General features: G+C 41.2%; 1 long non-coding RNA gene across 2 annotated transcripts; it reads left to right on the plus strand.

The window, feature by feature from the left end:
- Positions 1-6: 6 nt before the first annotated feature.
- On the plus strand, positions 7-6,259 carry LOC122560008. 2 transcript variants are annotated; one of them, XR_006314615.1, is made up of 4 exons: positions 7-2,639; positions 3,293-3,870; positions 5,568-5,696; positions 5,841-6,259. It is a non-coding gene; the product is annotated as an uncharacterized LOC122560008 (long non-coding RNA). The 2 variants fall into 2 exon arrangements; XR_006314614.1 differs by having other exon boundaries at positions 7-3,870.
- The last annotated feature ends 164 nt before the right edge of the window (positions 6,260-6,423 follow it).

Here is a 6,423-nt window from a genome sequence, read left to right on the forward strand (position 1 = left end):
TGTTCTGTGTCAGACTACTCTCCTACGAACCTGACCTTGAGAATTTTTTAAAACAATTGACTTGGATCATGTTCTACATTTGTGTACATGTCACCTCGCACTGTTCCTCCACTCTGAATCCCAACACCCTGTGGAATTAGTTTAAACCCTCACCAACTACACTAGCAGCAAAACCACCCCCAGAAAAGATGTTGTTTCCATTCCAGCTCAGATACAACAGTAGGATAGGTCTTACCTTCTCAGATGGTCCTAGGTGTCCAGGAATCTAAAACCCTCCCTCATACTCCATCTCTTCAACCACACATTCATCTATTCTGTCTATCTATTCCTGTACTCACAGCACATAACACCGAAAGTAATCGAGAGATTACAACCTTTGAAGTCCTGCATTTTAATCTGCTACCAAGCTCCCTATATTCTTGTTTCAGGACCCCATCCCTCTTTGTACCTTTGTTACTGGATCAAGTGAACCACAATTTCTCTGTTTGCCTTCCCTCTTCAGAATGTCCTGCTACCTTTTAATGACTTTCTTGACACTAGCCCAGTGAGGCAACACATGTCTATGGCTGCAGAAAAGCCTGTCAATACCCCGCCAGATTGTGTCAACCACCTACCACTAATGTTCTCCCTTTCTTTCCACTACCCCCTTATGCGGCTAGTCTATGACTGCACTCCCCAAAGAAGCTGCGCCTCTCACAGGTTTTCAACACACAAAATCTGTGCTTGTGCGGGTTGTACTCTGGGCTTTCTTAACTACTTGCCTGCCTCACTTCTGACCAGAAGAGACACATTCCTTATCCAGCTGCACTTACTTGAGCTGCAGGATGACTACATTGAAAGAAAAATATGCTATCCATGTAATTCTCAGCCTCAAAGATATATAATATGCCTCCAGTTGATGCTCCGGCACTGAAGCTGACCAAACTGGTGGCATTTACTTCATATCGTTGTCATCCAGACTTCCACGAGAGTCTAAAATGTCCCACATCACCACAGGCCATGCAACACAAGGACTGAGTTCCCCTGCCATACCTGGTCTTAGTCTTAAACTAACTTCCCTTATGTTAAATTTACTCTCCTTTCTTTATTGTACTTTGGCTTCCTTATGTTAGTTTATTAAATTGGCCTTGACTCTCACTTATTTCTAATGTTTCTATGTTACCCTGTTCTTTCAAAAACAGTAGAACACTTCGCTAATCTATAAGACAGTCCTTAACAACATCTTATCAGCCAATGAACTTATAGATTTTCTGCAATGTGACTTTTTTTAAAATCAAATTCAGTAGTGGTTGGTTCCTAGCAGCTTAATGACGTTCTTTTGCTCCTCCAAGGTAATTTGTTGTTTCTTAAAGTATACACTTGTTTAATCACAAACCACAGATCCACCTTTCCAACCTGTTACCTGACGGTTTGTTTGTTTGTTTGTATTTTCTTTCCCATTCAGGTGTTGTCTCGAAGCTCCAGCTGTTAAACCTGGGCTTCCTTTCTTGCTATTGTATCGCTGAACTGCTACTCACCCTTCCCTGATTCGAGGCCTCAATATTTTCTCTGCTGCCTCCTGTCTTATTGCTATATTGTAACTGGAGTGCTGGGCTCCTTTTGCTGGTAGATGAAGGTGATGATGCCTTTCCTCATGGATTCAAACTGCCTGCCAGAAACTTACTCTGGTATATGTGCAGCAAGTCCTGCCAATCACGTCCCACAGAGATGAATACAACTTGGTTGTAAGCTATCACTGAGGAGTTTTACTCTTCTGAGAACTTAGATTAGATTACTTAGTAAAGAAACAGACCCTTCGTGCTGGCCACAGTCATTTCATCTGAAGTTAGAGGTTTATTCAGGCTCTCCTTTACAGTCATCAAAGATCTTTGTGATAGAGGACAGGAATGACTTGGATACCATGCTATATGTAGACTTCTGGTCATACTGTCTGGCCATGAAAACATTGGTCTGTTCTCAAAATATCAGTGTTACATCCAGACTATGGATAAAGTTCCCCAAGTTATTATAGTTCCAGATTGAATACCCACATTTTCAAGCTCCTGGATGAGGTGGAATGAACTGGCTGTCCTCCTTTATTCACACATTTTCTTGGTTGGTCACAACAAGATGAATTTGCAAAGGAACCTCTCCCTTCTGCATACCTTTCTCGCAGACCAAATATAGAACACCTCGGTTATCCAAGCATCAATTATCCGAATTTCAGATTATCTGAGAAAGAGCTAAAGGTCCCGAAGTTTGAGATCGGAAACTGAAATTTGTCACTACTTGCAGAAACTCTCTTTCCAAGATAGACTGCCCACCAGTGAAGTCAGCAACTTCTCTCTCGCTCTGCCTCTGTCATTTATTTTCTTTCTGCTTCTTGTTTTAAAATATTAAATGATGAGATAAATCTAACAGTAGAGGATATGGTTTTCTCACTCCTTAGAGGGGTTTCCAGTAGGAGTGGAACTGTTGTGCAAGGATCCAGAGGTAGACGGCATTGCATCCCTGGGACTGTTTGTGCAAGGCTGCAGTTTCTAACCAACAGCAGTGAAGGAAGTGCAGGGCTGATGGTTGCTAAGGGGAGAAACCCGAAGGAGAAGAAGCAAAGGAGAGGAGAGGAAAGGAATAGATGGCCTCGAAATCCGGCTGAAAAGGTTAGAGACAGCAGTTTGGTGTACACCCGAGGGTGGCCTTCCCACTGGCTGATTTATCTCTGTCTAGTGCAAGTGTTTAAATGTTAAATTAATTCAACCTCCTGTTCATTTTAACTTGATTTGAGATATTTACCTGATTCTGATCAGTTATCTGAACAATCAGTTATCCGAACAAAATACTACCCACCTGTCTCATTTGGATAATTGAAGTTGTTCTGTCAATTTATGTTTTAAAAGGAGCCAATTTAATGGCTTGTTTGAGTTAAAAAAGAGTAACTATTAATTACTAAACAGGAGTAGAAATAGTAAGATAAGGCGCACACACAGATTTGGAATGAAACATGAGTCCCAAAAAAAAGATACAAGTTAAAAAGATAAATGAGTCAGTCTCTCAGTCATTTGTGAGTAGTAGATAATCAACATTGCACCCGGGACAGTGTATGTTGCTGATTGCATTGACGATGGTAGTTGGATAGGCTCCTTTGAGATACTGAGTTCTACAGCTAATTTGAAATTCCTTCATCCTGGTTCCATTCAACTGTGGCTAGCTAGCAGCATTCAAATTTGATATGTTCATTAGTGATCTGGGGTTATGATCCATTCTTGTGACAATCAGACTATGATGACTTTACCAAGGTGTCTTCTTCCTTCAGGCTGCTGATCACATGGCTCTCTCTACGTACCTTCTAGAAGAAGAAACACAAGTATGTCTCATCCTGCATCATAGAGCAGACTCTAGTGTGAAAGATTATCTTCAAGGCCTCTGAAGCCAAGAGTGAGGCTTTTTGGTTCTTCACTTCTTGGAAGCCTACTGAACTTAAAAACTGCATTGTTACTTGCTTTAAAATCATTTAAGCTTGTGGAGCACTGATACCTGAAGATTAGCCAAGAGGTAGTGATACCTAACATTTGAAAGAAGAAAATGTAGAAGCATTGGCCCCAATTCAAAAGATATTAAGCCTGAACAACTCCAATTAGGACTGGCATGTCCTAATTTAGCAGGCTATTCAACCCGTGGATATTCATCTAGGAGAAAGTGAGGATTGCAGATGCTGGAGATCAGAGTCGAAAGTGTGGTGCTGAAAAAGCACAGCTGGTCAGGATATTCATGCTCGGCATATGTACCACAGCATCAACATCACCATAGAGAATGAAAGGGAATGACATTTTCTGCTGTGTGGAAACAAAGCAACACCCAAAAGATACCATACACATGGATCATGACTGGAATGTAGGTGCACAGCGATTACAACGTCTAATGGTGTTAGAAGTTGGAGTGAGGTTTATTATACTTAAAAAGGGAGTATGAATGGCCACGCTCATTGTTTAGAAACAGTAGTGAGCTGTGATTGGGACATGTGCTTGTCTCTAGTGCTGGAACAAAGAAAGTTGTTACGATGGTGAAAGACAGGTGGGGTTAATTTACACAGCCCTCATTATCATGAGCCACTCTGACTATTTGATCACCAGAGAAACGGTGGAAACCCCAGGGTTGAGTTAGACTTGTATTTGGTTAGGTACACCATCTACCAAAAGGATAGACTGAAGTGGGGCAGACTACAGCAAATTGAGAACGTATGCATCAAAAGATAGTTTTAGTGTGTTAATGCTAAGAAAGCATTGTGTCACTACCTCTTTAACTGAATGAATAGCAATGCTTACAAGACTATAGTTAGAATGAACTTGATAGAAGCAATTCCAGTTTATCATTGGACACTGCTGCTAGAAATCACAATGCCTAGTAGTTAGGAGAACAAAATGTGATCATGTGTGTGCATAGAGTTGGGGACATGGCTTTGCGTAGTGTGTTGAGCCATGCTAGGCAGTTGTGAAGTTGTGAACTTCCATAGAATTCTCATACGGTTTTAATTGTGGTTTTTCCATCTACTCAACATTTTCATATGTTATCAGCGCACACATATCATCTTTTAGATTCCCTCATAAAAGCTGTGACTCTGTTGCTGGAATCTGCTGTGTCCTGGCCCCACATTTACCATTACCATTGTCTCCTAGTACCTGTGAGTATTGAAGAGGGAGATGGCACGGAGCAGGGTGACACTAGGCACACACACACAAGATGGCCACTGAGCCATCAGTTGGCCAACTTGACACACAAGATGGCCGCCAGATCACAATATGGAGAGAAACAGCAGAGCAGATACAGACACTGCCTGGGGACACCGAAATGCCAGCACAATGCACTCACAACCCAGTTGATTAGTCTAAGGCAGGTGGGGGAAGAGAATACACATGAGTAACAAACACTGCCCATCGAAGTGGCTGGGTCCAGCCAACACCTCTTGCAGAAATGCTGACAGGTTGATGCAGACTCAATACGAAATGCCAATAGCCAGGACTGCAGTAATCGTCTTTCTCAGAAAGAGCAATTAGTGCCCATTACTGCAGCAATGGATTTCCATGCAGACTTTGAAACTGACAATGTCTACACTAAAACTGACAATGACCACGTGGAAATTAACAAAGGCTGCGCTGGAAATGGCAAAGACTATCAAAACTATCAACGATTCTGCAATAATTGCCATAAACAAATCATGTTTCAAAGATAATCTCACCACTGGCCTATTTTTTTCATAAGATGTGTAAAAGTTTCTTGACGTGCTCCGGGTCGAGAGATGACTCGCAGCTGACCACTGTGCTATTGGTGTCTTTCTCTCCCCAGAGCTGCAGTATTTTCTTGTGCAATAAACTCTGTCATTGAACTCTGATTCTAATGGCGACATTGGTGTTTTTCCCCACAATAGTATCAAAATGTTGATTTTGCTCTATGTCCACAGCTACCTGTCTGTCCTTCACTTCATTCAGAACCTTGTGTAGCTTACTTTCCCAACATTTTCACAGATTTACCATTAAGTAACCTTGCATTGACTCCACTCACAATTATTACATACTAATTTCTCATTTTAACAGGTCTTTTGTTCAAATGGTACCAATTCCATTGTTTTTGGGATAACTCGTAAACATATCCGGATGCCTTGCAAAAGCGTCGTCTCGCTTTCCTGTGTCTTCTGGATTGCCTTTGCTATCGAGGATCTTAAGGTTTGATTTATTCTTTCAACCATGTCAGAGAACAGTCATGTGAAATTGTTTGTCAAGTGACATCATTTATCTTGATTCTTCTTTACAACTGTAATTAAAAGCTATGAGGTAAAAATTTTATCCATCAACTTTCTATCTTTTCAGGTGACATGAAGCGATATCATCCCCTCTCCTCATCATACATATACAAACTCGAGTTCTGTTTTTTCAGTGCTCAGTTTCGCAGATTTCAGTATTTTAATTTCAACTCATACTGAATGCCATTAAATATTTCTCTGCATGTTACTTAATTATATTATTTGTTCAAAAACATTTTGCCTTCCAAATAAATTGTTCAACCTACAAAAAAACCTTATATGACTTATATATGAAGGCACCCAGATCTCACTGCCAACTAGTTCTGTAAGCTCTCTCCATGTAAACCATAAGCTGTTTTTCCCATTTTTCCTGCCAAAATAGACAGCATTAGCATTTTTTACCCCATCTCCCAATTTTTCATCAATCAGTTCACCATACATCCCATTATGGACACGTTATGCTCACGGAGAAAGTGAGGACTGCAGAGGCTGGAGATCAGAGTCAAAACATGTGATGCTGGAAAAGCACAGCCAGTCAAGCAGCATTCGAGGAGCAGGAAAGTTGATATTTTGAGCATAAGCTCTTCATCAGGAATGTTTGGTGGGGGGGGGGTGCAAGGGGTTGAGAGATAAATGGAAGTGGCTGTGGG

Source organism: Chiloscyllium plagiosum, chromosome 20 (genome assembly GCF_004010195.1).
Source record: "Chiloscyllium plagiosum isolate BGI_BamShark_2017 chromosome 20, ASM401019v2, whole genome shotgun sequence".
Taxonomy (NCBI): domain Eukaryota; kingdom Metazoa; phylum Chordata; class Chondrichthyes; order Orectolobiformes; family Hemiscylliidae; genus Chiloscyllium; species Chiloscyllium plagiosum.